Source organism: Eublepharis macularius, chromosome 12 (assembly GCF_028583425.1).
Source record: "Eublepharis macularius isolate TG4126 chromosome 12, MPM_Emac_v1.0, whole genome shotgun sequence".
Taxonomy (NCBI): Eukaryota; Metazoa; Chordata; class Lepidosauria; order Squamata; family Eublepharidae; genus Eublepharis; species Eublepharis macularius.
Window position 1 is genome coordinate 46,707,735 of NC_072801.1, and position 15,015 is coordinate 46,722,749.

General features: G+C 44.1%; 1 protein-coding gene across 3 annotated transcripts in view; it reads right to left on the minus strand.

The window, feature by feature from the left end:
* HDAC5 (histone deacetylase 5) overlaps nt 1–4,357 on the minus strand; it is a 149,837-nt gene extending 145,480 nt beyond the window's left edge. For 2 of the 3 annotated variants that reach the window (XM_054992579.1, XM_054992577.1), the window contains exon 1: nt 4,144–4,357. The gene's annotated coding sequence lies outside the window, so the exon portion shown is untranslated. Of the gene's footprint in view, nt 1–3,719; nt 3,800–4,143 lie in introns of those variants that run through there. The other variant, XM_054992578.1, reaches the window with a different exon arrangement.
* Nucleotides 4,358–15,015: the final 10,658 nt, after the last annotated feature.

Genomic DNA, 15,015 nt, shown 5'->3' on the forward strand with positions numbered 1-15,015 from the left:
CGCTGAATACCAAAAGCACTTAGCCCACTTCTTAGTAATCCTGTGCAACAGATTTCGAGAAGCCTGTATTGTTTCCCCCATATCTTGTGTTGCATATGAGTGAGGGAGCAGCTCAGAAACAGGGAGTTCATGGCAGAGGTGTAATCTGATCCAGGGATCGCCTATAAAAACTCCCTTAGTTATGCAACCCATAAAGAAAGGGCCATCTAGGCACATCAATCCCCAAAGAGAACCACTTGTACAATCCAGACCACAACAGAATTTGGGAAGATACACTACAGTCAGGCATTTGCTCATCTGAGAGCTCCAAACAGCATTAAGGAAGCCAATCCTTATACTACAAAGTAAAACCCAAAAGATCCTAGCCAATGGATCGCACCAATTTGGCCTGGATAAAATAAATAAATCCAAAGGTACACTTTGGTATTCAGGTGCAATTCAAGATTCCTAACTTCATGCTCAATGTTTTAAATGTTTTAATTGCTGTTTTTATGTTTTTTAAGCTCTGGTTTGAACAATGTGTTTTGGTTGATTTTAATGATTTTACCATGTATGTTTTAATTTATTTAATTAGCTGCCTTGCTGGCCATTATGAGGATAGAAAGGCAAGATACAAATTTTGTTAAATAAAATCAATCAAGAAAACAAACAATATCCCCACAATCTAAGCACTTACAAGCAAAGGTTACATTTTACATGATATCTATGCTGTCCCCAATGGGAACCCAAAGCGGCTTAAGAACACTGCTCCCTCCACCTCCACTGTTTCCTCAAAAACTCTGTGAAGTAGGTTAGGGCATAAGACAATGATTGGCCAAGGTCATCCAGCAAGCTTCCATGGCAGAGCATGGATTCAAACCTGGGGCTCCCAGAGCCTAGCTCAACCACTACACCACACTGGCTTCCCCTGCTGCATTCTGAAGGCAACTTACTAGTCAACTCTAGTCCAAACACTACAGTTCCTGTATCTAAGAAGAACATAGGTTAAGGAATGCAAGAACGAGTGCAAACAGGGCTTAAGGACTAAGTTAGAAAAAAGTTAGAGTCAGCATGGTGTAGTGCAACAGGATTCAAGTCCAATAGCATCTTAAAGACCAACAAGATTTTCAAAGTATTCTCCTTCAAGAATTAAAGCTCCCTTCATCAAATGCAAGGGGCATGATGTAGCTGTCAGACCAGGATCTGGGAGACCTAGGTGCCATGAAGCTTGCTAGATGATCTTGGGCCAGTGATACTCTCTCAGCCTATACTACCTCACAGGGTTGTTGTGAAGATAAACTGGAGGAAAGAACAATGTATGCTGCTTTGTGTCCCCAGCCAGGAGAAAAGCAGGGAATAAATGAAATAAATACTTTCACCCAGCTTCAAAAGGATCTCTCTGCACTGGGTACATGGGCAACAACATGGCCAATTGAGTTCCAAGTAAATAACAGTGCCATCCTAAGAAGATATTAGATTATTAGGAAAGGGAATAGAAAACAAGACAGTCAAGCATTGCAATGACTTCGAATAAATCTGTGGTGCAGCTACAATTGGAATATCACACTTGCAAGACACCTCAAGATGCCACATCTCAAACATTATACAGAACTGGAAAAGGTATAGAAAAGACAACCAAAATAATCCAAGACACTGAAGCCCCTTCCCCACAGTGATGAGTAAACCATCTAAGGAGTTTTAGTTTTAGATTGGGGGGGCGCAAGGATAGAAGAAACGCTTACATATCTTATATACCTCCTTCCTTTCCCGTAATATGAGAACTCCGGATCATTCAATGAAACTGATCCAGGACAGACAGAAGTAGTTCTTCACAGTGGGCATAATGTAAACACCTGGAAATCACTGCCACAAGATGGCCAAGATCCCAGACTGTTCCAGAAGGGGATTAGAGGAATTCACAGGGATGATGGCTGAAATTTGCGATGATCACTATTCAAACATTAGCCAAATTCTACCCATCCAACATCTCACGACAGTCATGATCATGCCTCATTTTAAAGTGGTCTTCCTCATCACAAAATCAGCCTGGCATTCTTTCAGCATCCCCGAACTCCGTCATCCAAACGTGAAAACGCTCTTTTAAGCATGTGCTGCTCCCATACCTGGTGACGCTTCCTGCCGTGAAAGCACAAGAGGACGGTTCCTGGGGGGTAACTTCACAATCCTCCTTCTGTCTTAAAGCATCAAACAGGCTGAGGAGCAGCTGCCCATACGTGCCTTTAGATGCACGCCAATTTGACTCAATTAACAGACACAATTTCTGGAAATCACATCTGTCTTTCCCACCAAAACTCTCAGGAAAGAAACTGACATGAAATTAGCATGTATTCAAAAATTGTCCTAATTACTTTGCACATTAAAACCCAGCAGATGCAAACTTACCCATAAGCAAAGAAACACTCCAATTTCCAATCCAAGGGGAGAAATGTTAGGGTCCCTATACTGCGCTCCATTCCTCAAGCATCACTAGAACATACTGGGACTTGTAGCTCAATGGTAGAGCACCTGCTTGGCATGCCGGTCTGAGGTTCAACCTCCAGCATCTCCAGTTAGAAAGATTAGGTAGGGGATGATATCAAAGACCTCCACTGTGACACTTAAGAGCCAAAGCCAGAGTAGAGTAGACTGACCTTGACAGGCCAAGGGTCTGACTCAATGTAAGGCAGCTTCATGTGTGCATTCATGCTGTAGAGAATACCAGAGCATAGATTCCATATTCTACTGAATCTTTTGCAAAATTATGGCAAGTAAGGAACAGTCCAATCATTAGCAGCATATGCTGTTAATTATAAACAGGAGGTTTTATTTTGTTCTTTACGCAAACCCCACCATCCCAGTGCAAACACACATACACAATCTCCTGTTTAATATTTCTGGCACACACTAGAAAATCTTGGCCCTGTCTCCATCAATAAGCACATTTTTTCACCACACACTTAACGTCCTTCCGATTCAATCGTCACCCCAACAAATCCACAGTACCTTCTGCAACTACCAAGGAACAGCAGTAAGAAAACCAAGCCCAATGGGTGCAAGATAAAATCTGTATGCTAAGCCATGAGATTGGGGGAAGGGGAGGTGGTCCTGCTGTCTTTTCCCCACTTGCCCACAGTTGCTCCGGCAACCAAATATCAGTCTTCCAGGGCAGTTTTGTAGGGCAGAATTACAAAAAAAGCAACATAAGGAGGTAGGATGCTAAAATCTGAAGAAACCTCCACCAAGACAGCTAAAAATTGTACAAGGGAAAAGGGGGGGGTGCAAAAATCAAATCAAAACCTTCCTTTACAGAAGGGGGATCCTGTTATGGCTCTAGCACTCATAGTCCACACTCTGAAAAGCTCTCTCATAGCTTCCTCTGGAAATAACCCAAACTGCCCCCCTTCCTCGTGCTTGGAAAAGGGGTTCGGACCCAATCCTAGGCAACTAACAGTGCAATCCTATACAGAGTTACTCCAGTCTAAACTCATGGACTTCAATGGACTTAGACTGGAACAACTCTGCATAGGATTGCACTGTTCGCTTCTGTTGATAGAACTGAAATAGTCCCGTTTTTAATTAAAGGATGGGGATCTGAGGATTAACCTGGCCACGGCCAAAATCTTCTCGGTGGTGATTCTGCTGAAGGAAACGATGCATTTTTAACGAGGGGAGTTAACAATCGTATTTCAAGAGGGTTAATTTAAAGTCTAGAAAAAGCAGAATTAAAACTCCAGATATACCAGAATGACGATAATGTAACAGTTCAGCGTGGTCTGCCTTGAGACCTTTGGTCAAAAGAAGGAAGGGGGGGTGCCAAGAGAAAAATCTGCCGTCGTTCCGCTCCCTCGACGCTGGCCGGGTCGTCTCGCCCTCACACCCGCTCCGGTTTCAATGACTTCGGGGATAGGCGGCGGCGGCGGCAGCGGCGGCTTTCGGGGCACAAACTCCACCTTGCGGGACCGCGCCGAGCCTCTCCACGCTCGCCCTTCTCCGTTCCTTCCCCGCTGGGCGCCCAAGTCCGCGCCGGAGCGCTCCGTTCCTCTTGCTCCCCACCCCGCCTGGCTTTCGAAGGAGCTTGGCAAGGCTCCACGCCACAGCCTCCCCAGCAAGCCCCCCAGCCACGTAAGCTGCCCCGGCGTGCCCCCCCTCGCGCCTTTCCTTTACCTGCAAGGGGTTTGGCGTGCAGACGGCGCGCTTCTGCTGCTGGGCTTGCAGAGGACGGGAAAGCTGCAGTGACTAGGCCCGGGCCCGGCCCAGATGGGGTCCCCCCTCCGCGCTAGAGCCGGCCGTCCCCGCCGCCGCAGCCCTTCATAACCACAGCCACCTCCTCCTTTTCCTCTTCTCCTCCATCTTTGCAAGCTGCGCTCCGCTCGCTCCGCTCTTCCACCTCCAAACACTAACAACAACATTCAGTGACGTCATTCGCCGTCACGTGACAGACAGCCCCCCCCCGGTTCTATAAATAGCCCGGCTCCCTCCCTCACCCAGTCGCCGGGCCGAGGGGGGGGGACGGGAAGGAGGGGGGGGAGGAGTCTGAGCGGCCTTGGCTGTGGCCCGTTTACTACTTTGCAAAAACTTCGGAGGAACCGAAGTTGAAGCACCTTCTTTCCTTTTGTTTTAAACTCGACGTTCGAGTGTTAGCTGGTCCGCTGATCGGAAACGCCGCAGTCGCTGCAGCGAAACCCACTTGCTCCGCGGCAGACGCGCAAACGCTCTGGGTGGCGCTCGAAGAGATTAATTGAAGCGTAAACTGGCGCTGGCAGAGGCCGCTTTAATCAGATGCGTACTTGCTGCAACAGACTAAACACGGCTCCCCGCGCTGGAATTCGTAAATAAAAAACGTGGGATGCTCAGAGGTTGAAGCGTAAGCATAACTTCAGTGGGCTTTGGGGTCAGATCTGCAGCTGGCTGGCAAAGGGAGCTTTGGGCTGTGGAACGCTTGGCTCAAGGCGACGGTGGGGCAAGAGGCCTGGCTCAACCCCCTAACGGGCAGGGCCTTTTTTAAAAAAAATATGCAACCGGGTACAGATTGTGCAGTTCCAGGAAAAGAAAGTTTGTGCAGTTCTGAAAGAACATTTGAGTAGTTCAAACACTGGGCCTTTTGCATTCAGGGCTGTCAAATATCCACTTCAGAGGAGTTTCTCCTACTCCATAGGTAAAAAATAAGCACCGAGCCATTACTGACCCATGGGGGACGTGGCATCACGATGTTTTCTTGGCAGACTTTTCACGGGGTGGTTTGCCGTTGCCTTCCCCAGTCATCTCCTACTCCATGCAAGCTTCTACATGCCATACAATCATGTGACATTAAGCAGCAAAGCATGCTTGCACACCAAAGGAAAATGTACAGGTGTATTGTGTTGTCCCAAATTTTCCTGAAAAAAAATAAAGCCTAGAGTGGAAAGTCACCCGGCCCCAATACTAAAAGTTGATACAAACCTGCTCCTCAATTCTTTGTGGTCCCCCAGTTTATGATCTAGTATTCCAAAACCCGCTACCTAGATAAGAGTACAGCTCACACAGCAACAAGACGCACTGCACTCTGGATAAGAATTAGCAAAAATATTTCTGTGTCAAAATAGCTATTGGCATCATGATCAAGGAGCAGCCTGGTTAAATTACATATGCTGTCAAAAGTGTTAGACCTTATTTTGATGCAAAATTTTTCAATTAAATAAATTGAGTAACATTATTCCAATACAAACTCATGGATCTGTTTTTTTAAAATAATCCATTAGTCTAAATTAAAAAGAAAATTCGAGCCTAGAATAGATGGAGGAGATGAAAGAACTAGTCACCATTTTAAAAAAGATACAATGGCCAATTTTGAAACCTTTGGTATTGCAAGCATAAAAAGTCACATTGTATAAAGAAATATGAATAAATATTTTCTTTCTCCCTCTTATCGTTTCTGCACTACAATTCTATAAAGTTTGGTACACTTAAGCTCATTCAAAATAAGCAATGTTGAAGTCTGCAATTACACAATTCAAATGATTTCAGTTGTATTAGTAATCAAAAAGCTCTGCCTTTAAACCATCTTCTTCAGCTTGGATTGTAACATAAATTGGCTGTCGCTTTCCCTGCATTTCCCCCCACCATGCCACTGGAGGACTTTTTAAAGGGTTCTGTAATTGCTATAGAGTTATAGTGCATGAGAGGGAGCACACACATATGCACGCATGATACAATCCTAATGAAATTATTGCTAGAGAAAAGTTACCAATTCTAAAGAAACCCTCCAGTGGCAGTATGGGAAAAATGACAGCCATCCGGAGCTAATAAGGAAAATGACACCAACACGTCCCAGGATCTTTGCAAGTGCACATCTTTCTCATCAAGTCAGCATGCTAACATGCTTGGGCTGCATTCTTTCAAAAAAAAAATCAGAGTAGACCAGGTTTGGGGGCGGGGGAATCATGCCTAGTACAGGGATAACCCAAAAAATGGATAATTAGAAGACAGTGTTTGGTGGATACTCCCAAAAAACAGAAGTCCAGTTTAGAAGCAAAGGCAGAGTTTGTTCATGTGGCAGCAGCCCAGGAAATCAAAGTAAACAAACAAGAACTCAGTAGTCTGCCCCTGCACATACTATTTTATCCTCACAAAAGCACTATGAAGTAATTTAGAGGGAGATCTAGTGACTGGCCCAAAGGTCACACAGTAAACTTCAAGGCTAAAATGGGACTAGCACTCCTCTCTCTATCATGTCCATGCATTATAAGGATAACTTGACTTGTTTTTCCAGATGTAGTGGTCCTTCTAACTTTTCTTCCTCAATTAGTGTAAAGTAGTGGCTAAGAGAAGTTCAAATGTTACTTCAGCCTGCAATATAGTTGGTGGCTTTAAGAAAGTCACCAGCTCTGTGCCTCAGTTGTACCATTTGTAGTTTTTGTTTAAAAAAAAGACAGCCAATAACTGGCAATGTTATAAGAAGAAGGTAACGGTATTTTGATTAGTTTCTTTAATCAAGGAGTTTTGAGCCTTTGGCCTGCAAATCTAACACACAGACCAATTGTCTTCAAGTTGGATGAGATAATAGGTAACCTGAGGAATAAACAGATTCATGAGGGAGTTGTCCTCCCATCCCATTGGGGTCTCTGCCTTGTACCTAGGTTTTAGAGTAATAAAGGTTGCTGCCATATATGCTAATTCACATTTACTTCAAAAATATCACATCCACAATATTGCTTACCCCATTTTCATTCATTCTTAACCACCCCCAACCTGGTTCTATTTTAAAAAAGCACATTATCTTTACAGTAGAGTTTCTGCTGAGATTCAAAACTACGTAGGTGCCATACTGTGCAGTTAACTTCTCGCGTGAAATGGCGCCCAACTTGGTTGAGGCCAATTATTAGCACCAGGCTCTACCAGTCACAAAAATGCATGTTACTATACAGGGTTAAAAACAGAAACCCAGTTGGTATCTTAGGAGACCAGCAAAATTTATTCCAGGATAAGCATTTGGGCTCTCAGTTCACATCAGATGCATAAAGTGGACATCAGTAGCAGATACAGCTATATGCAAAGTTACAAGCAAAAGAAAGGCAGGAGTGGGGATAATAGTAGACGTGAGAGATTAAAAGCTCAAAGTTAGCCAATAGAGATGTCGTCTTTTTTTTTTAGCTGGGCTCCTGCACAGTAGCCTGAGGCAGCAACTCAACAGCAAAGCTTCCCAACCAAGTGCAAATATATCAGAAAAACTGTCCCTGTTGGATGTTTCTCTGTCACACAGCTATTAAAAAGTACAGAGCCTAACTTTGGGGTGGGGAAAGAAATCCTAGTAATGTAAGTGGCATTTAACCATTTCAGATACACAGCGCCCAGAAAATATTTCACACACATTTATCACTAACTTTGGAGTACTGCATTGAAAGACAAAATGTTGCACCACCTTAAAGATTATCCAGTTTTCATTAAAAAAAAAAGCTTTCTGGACTAGAGCCCATTTCAAAGCTTACCAAGAGTTCTGGCAAAACCTTTAAATCCTCTTTTATTAACTGTAGTCTAGCAACCCAATGAATACATTTGGAAGGCATAAGGTATTAGGGACAAATTAGGTCCACCACAGAGCAACTCCCCCGTATCAGATATATTTTCCTAACCTGCCACTGCCATGCCTGAACTCAGTGTATGAAAGGAACTGGACTGTCAGCTACAGCATTAGCCTTCCTTGTGTCAGCCATAATGCAGAACTTAAGCAGCCCAAGAGTAGGTACTCTTAAGAACCCATTTCCTGGGATTATGCCCCATTGAAGAGCGTTCTGTAGGACTGCCCTGCTAAATGGGGAGAGGATGCTTGCAAGGGTAGAAGATAAGCAAAAAGACCCTTAACAGGGCAACCCACAGGGAAAAGCTGGGAGAAAAAAATCAAATAGTTTGAAAGAGAGAAAAAAATCAAATAATTTGGATTGACTCTGGACACCTTGAACCAGTATGTGGGCCAAGAACATAATGGGAAGGCATCTCGGCTTTCCAGAAATTGGTTTGCTCTGAAGTAGCATATGTTTAGCAATAGCCTGTAAGTTTTTTTTAATTACCATTTGCTTCTTCCCCCCTGTAATCCTTCCGCCAAGGTCAGTGGTAGCCAAAGGACTTTTATCACATTTTTCCAGCTGAGCCGTTTGAGGTCCACCTATGTGAAAATACAGCCCAGAATTCTCCATTTGCAACAAAATGGATGCTGGATGTAAAGGAATGAATATTTATTCTGGGATAAACAATGAGGAACAGTGGGAAGTGATAAACAAAGAGCTCGCTGTTCAGCAAATAATCATTTCATATATTCATAGCAAGACCACAAGTGTATCTCCTGAAGTATCCATTCCAGCAACTTACCCACAATGCAGTTGGAGGAGTCTTTAAGAGAGTTATTTCTACAAGCTGGTTGCCATTGCTGAGGCGAATAGGAAGGAACTAGTTCATCTTACCACTAGGTGGCGAAGTCCAGCAGCACTCATATACCCTTATTCCACATCACTATACAACACTTCATCAAGGAGAGAAAAGTTGAGAAAAGCAGGTGAACTGTGGAGAACTATTCCACCAGGGTGTAGAAGATAGAATGTCAGACTGAGATTTCAGAGGCCGGAGGTCAAGTTGCCATGGAAGCTCACTCTCAGCTAACCTATGGCCCAGGTTCATTGTGAGGATAAAATGGAGGAGAATGATATCATAAGCAGCTCTGGGGAGAAAAGTGGAGTCTAAATAGATACATCAACTTGACAAGCTCCACATCTGTGGAATCACTGTATTTGCCAATAAAGGACAGGGAAGCTTTTTGTGTCCCAGACAAATTAGGATCAGGGTCCCCTAGCTCACTCTGGCCAGCTTTAGGGAACAATTAGGCTCTCCTGGTCTCAAATGCTGAAGAACCATTTAATACACAATGTAAAATATGCCCCCGAAATATGTAAAATGTGGCCTCAAAACCACTCTATTCATGGCAGTGTAGCCAAGAACAATAATTTTGATGCTAAATCATCTGTCATCCTAGCAAATGGCAAATGGCAAGCCTGATTTTAGCAGAGCACTCAAGCCTTCGTTTGCCAGCATGTCCTTACTTTGAACTTGCTGCTCCACCTAGGGTTGCCAGGTCCAGGCTGGAAAATTCCTGGAGATTTGGGCGGGGGGATGGAGCCTGGAAAGGGCAGGGTTTGGGGAGGGGCCTAAGAATGGTATAATACCATAGAGTCCACCCTCCAAAGCAGCCATTTTCTCCAGGGAACTGATCTCTGTCACCTGGAAATCAGTTGTAATTCCGGGAGATCTCCAGCCACCGCCTGGAGGCTAACAACCCTAGCTCCACCGCCTTTGTAATGTTCCCACTCTTCTGAAGAAGAGAGTGCTGTTAGCTACTCTGCTCAAGATGGCTGCTTTGCTCAGCCACAAAAAGTACGTTGCTCAGAATCACCAGAAGCACTTGCTGTGAACAGAAGCTGGTATTGTGTATAGAATCACAAAACCTTTCCCATTGTAGGTAATACGGTAGCTCCTTCTCATTACCAAATGATCAAAGTGACACATTTTCCATAGGCAAAAGGAAGGTATTGTATGCCAGTCATATGGCTCAGCCTGAAATATTTCTGGATCCAAGTCTAATTTTAATTATTTACCTCATTTATAGCCCACCCTTCTCCCCAGTGGGGATCCAAAGCAGCTTATATGGTTCTGTTCTCCATTTTATCCGCACAACAGTAACCACATTGAGGTAGGTTAACTTGAGAGGGTGTGACTGGCCCAAGGTCATCCAGTGAGCTCTTATGGCAGAGAGGGGATCCAAACCTGGTCCAACACTCTTAACCACTATACAACACTGGCTCTGTCTCATGACAGCTGCAGTTTGGGTTGCTAGGCCCAGGTTGTGAAATTCCTGGAGAAGGTGGGTTTGGGGAGGGGAGGGGCCTCAGTGGGCTGTAATGCCATAGAGTTCACCCTACAGAGCAGCCATTTTTTCTCAGAACTGGAGAGCAGTTGTAATTCCAGGAGACCTCCAGCTACCACCTGGAGACTGGCAACCCTAGCTACAGTCTCTCAGTACTCCCCCCTCCCCCAATCAAAGCCAAGAATGAAATATTTCCGTATTTTCTAACTGGTCTGTACGAAGTTGTTCCAAGAACATGAGACGAGTAATAAATACTTCAAACGAACAAAAAATTAAAAAAGAGGACTCCCCATACTATGTCCAGAGTGCATTTTTCTCACTACTCAGTACACATGGTTTTCTACATATACCTGAAATGAGGAAGTGTGAATTCCAAGGCTTTTGATCCCTGGCACATCCGGGTTGGGGGGGCGGATTAAAGGGGATGTTGTTGCATTATTTCCATGGTGACTACCAACTGATCTCATTTTAGAAATCAAGCACTGTATAAAATTTTAGTCCAAGTTCCTTAGAGGCTTATTGCAAAATAAATCTCAAACCTCCAAAACTTAATGGATTTTAAAAAAGGCATGCTTTTTTAATGTTGTAAACAATTTGTGTACTGCATGACTGTGAACACGCCAAACAAATGAGCCATTTCTGTGGGGAGTCTAACAGTGAAGCCTCAAGGACACTTTTCCTAGGAGTAAGCCCTGTTGAGTAAATTTGAGTAGGATTCTAAGTTAAGCTGCATAAGAGCACATTCTATGGCATCAATTCTCTGCTTATCTAGCAAGATGTCCCACCAACACACAGCGAGCCTTGCTTCCAAGCAAACATACACAAGATCAAGCTGTAAAACTGGGTTTTTACCACTCAAAACTGGGCCCCACTGCTATTGCTACACAAGCAATAGCAACAATGCCCCTTTGACTGCCACCAGTCAATACAAGAAAGCTGACCAGCACTGTAGCTCCACCCCATGTCAGTGTTAGCACACTTTTCTGAGCATTAATGGTGATATGACATATAGCCACCACAGTGGGTCCCACATCACACAGAGGAAGAATGTGATAAATTGGGCCAGAATGCTGGCCCAGTTTATTTACTTGATTCACACCCTTCTCAATGAGGACCCAAAGTGGCTAACATTCTCCCCTTCTCCATGTTGTCCTCACAACAGCCCTATGAGGTAGGTTAGATTGAGTGTGCGTGACTGGCCCAAGGTCACCCAGCAAGTTTCCATGGAGATGCAAATCTGGTCTTCCACATGCTAGCCCAACACCAACCACTACACAACACTGGCTCAAAAGATCTGTCACCTACTGAACACCATTTTCCCTACAACTGATTAAACACAGTCTCTCTTCTAAAATCTGACACAGTAAAAAGGCCCATTCTCTTTCATTCCCCCACCCAAATAGAAATGTAGAGCTGGAAGGTATCCCCCAAGGTCATCTAGTCCAACCCCCGGGCACAAAGCAGGAAATTCACAGCTACCTCCCCCTCCCCACTGACTGCTGCTCTATGCTGAGAGGAAGGCAAGAAAAACTCCCATGATCCCTGACCAATCTGGCCTGGAGGAAAATGCCTTCCTGACCCCAAAGTGGCAAAAGGCATTACTCTGGGAAATAAGGGCCACGAGAACCTAATGCTGACTCATCCCTTCCCGCCCTCCCTCTCATTATCTGCCTAAGTTCATACTAAGTCACAGAATCAGTATGGCTGTTAGGTAATCATCTTGCTTCTGATTAAAAACCTCCAAACAAGGAGAGCCCACCACCTCTCAAAGAAGCCTGTTGTACTGAGCAACTCTCTGTATGGTAATTCTACCTGTTTTGCCAAAAACTTTTGACCCATTGGTCCAACCTTCCAGGGCAACAGAAAACATCTCCGCTCTATCATCTGTGTCACAGCCCTTCAAATATTTGAAGAGGGCTATCAAATCACCTCTCAGTCACCTCCCCTCCTGGCTAAGCATACCCAGCTCCTTCAGTGTTTCCTCACAGGACATGGTCTCCAGACCCCTCACCATTTTTGTTTCCCTCCTTTGGACATATTCCAGCTTATAAACATCTGTCTCAAACTGTGGTGCCCAAAGCCAAACACTACTCCAAGTGAGGTCTAACCAGAACCAAGTGATCTGGACACTATACTTCTGTTGATACAGCCTAAAATCACATTTACCTTTTAAGTTACCTCATCACACTGCTGACTCATGTTCAATGTATTATCTACTAAGACCCCTAGATCCTTTTCACATGTACTACTGCCAAGATAAGTCTCTCTGTTCTATAATTATGCTTCTGATTTTCCTACTTAAATGCAGTAAATTTATCTGTTGAAATTCATTTTGCCTGTCAGAGTCATCCTGAATCTTGATTCTGTCTTCTGCTGTATTTGCTGCCTCTCCCAATTTAGTATAATCTGCAGATTTAATGTGTATCCCCTCTAGTCCTTCAAGTAATTTATAAAGAGGTTGAATACACAGGGCCCAGGACAGATCTCTGAGGGACTCCACTTGTCACTCCTCTCCAAGATGATGAGTAACCATTTACAAACACTCTTTGGGTGTGATCTGTCAATCAGTTACATATCCACCTAACAGAAACAGGATCCAAACTACATTTTACCAACTTGTCAAAAAGAATATCATGTTTAACCTTATCAAAGGCCTTCCTGAAATCAAGATATGTCCACAGCATTCCCCTGATCCACCATAGTAACTCTCTCAAAAAAGGAGATGAGGTTAGTCTGACACGACTTGTTCTTGAGGAACCCATGCTGACTTTACTAATCACAGGTGTCTTTTCTAAATGCTCAAGGACTGACTGGCTGATGATTTGTTCGAAAAGCTTTCCAAGTATGGGTGTCAAGCTGACAGGTCAGTAGTTACCTGGATCCTCCTTTTCCCCCTTTTTGAAGATGGGGACAATGTTTGCCCACCTCCAGTCTTCTGGCACTTCGCCTGTACTCCAAGAATGCTCAAAGATGATGGACGGAGGCTCTACAATTACATCAGCAACTTCCTTTAGTACTCTAGGATGCAATTCATCCGGCCCTGAGGATTTCATTTAAAGAAGTGTTTACGTACTAGCCCTATGCCTATCCTAGGCAGAAATTCTGTTCCTTCATCATGTGTTTTCTTTTGGGCAGGTTGAGCAGTTACCCTGGCAATCATCTATGTATTAAAAGCCAGCTCCCAGTATTTCTTCATTTACAAACACAACCATGAAACAACCTAAGACAGAGCATGCAGAATAAAAGATGCAGGAAGGAGCAGGCTCAGTTCCAAGCAGTTCGCATGGCATTCTGTAAGACATAGCAAAGAAGATGAAATCAACGCTGCTGGAGGTCAGGCCAAACTGGTTTTGCTGACCAAGCTGGGATCACTAGGGCCAAGTATATCAATGTCCTTGAATACATATACTTTATTTTCCCCTCATATAAATGAACAACTGCTATTCACTCCTGCAAGATAAAGGGTTACACTTTGGGGCACTGTTGTGATAGTGGCAAACTTTTCTCTCCCCCTTCCCCCCACCCTCAACTCTAACTCTGGGCAGCCCCTTCCTCATGGAAAGGAACGTTGTGGTCTGTGCATGTAAAATGCACGTTTCTGCACACAATTCGCAGCTTTCCCTTCCCCACTTCACAGCAGGTCCTGTAGTATATATGCCAGTTCTGTCTTCATCATGTCCACATCCATCCTAACTGCAAAATTTTGCTACTTTATTATAAAAAGAAGAGCCCTCTCTGGTAAGTTTCTTGAAGCAATCGCGTATTCTCTAAAAGCACAGCTCCTTCTCTAATCATCCCATAGTTTATGTTTTAAAAGGGGAGTAAACTCCAATTAACCAAATTCTTGCTCTACCCAGCTCCCAGATTTTACTCCCTTCTGTAACACACATGCTCACCCCAGCAGGCTTGCTCTCCCTCCTTCACCCCAGTGTCCACTCCATTAATAGCACAAAAGGGGTGCAAATGTACAAGGCTAGCAGCAACTCATGTAGCCTTACCCCTAAAGCAAAAGTGGTGCCTTTCCTTCTCTTTGCCACAGCCTCTGTAAAAAGAGAAAGAAGGGACCATCACCAGAAGTAGCACCTTCCCCAATCTTCCCATATCCCTCAGCTCAGTGAAGCAACATTCCCTTTGGCAATCCTCTCCACAGCCAAGTCAGACTCTCCTTTAATGGTCCCTTCATCTGAACCTTTCCTGCCCACCCAGTTTCCCTCTCCCTTCTAAATATGGTATATGGTACAGGAGTGCTGAGAGCCATATACATTTCCTTCTCCAGAAGCAGATCTATATGAATGATGGGTAGTACTCTCCAGAACTGCCCCAACCCAACAATGTGTTAGAACAACTGCTTGGATGTCATTTCTGCTCTCAAATATACGTCCTCTCCCTTTCCGTACTACCTGGTTTTCACAAAGGAGAGACAACTCATCAACTAACTTGGGAATGAAACTAAACAGGAAGCCTCATAGTGAAAGGGGGGGGGGAATCAAGCATGTTCAATTTTAGCCCTTTTTTAGTTCTTAAAAGCAGTTATTTACAAAGTTCTTTTCCACTGCCCTGGGTTTCAGAGAATTTCAATCATACCATTTATCCTTATGTGAACAAAAATAAGAGAACAAATCACATATACATTTCCTTAAAAAGAGAAA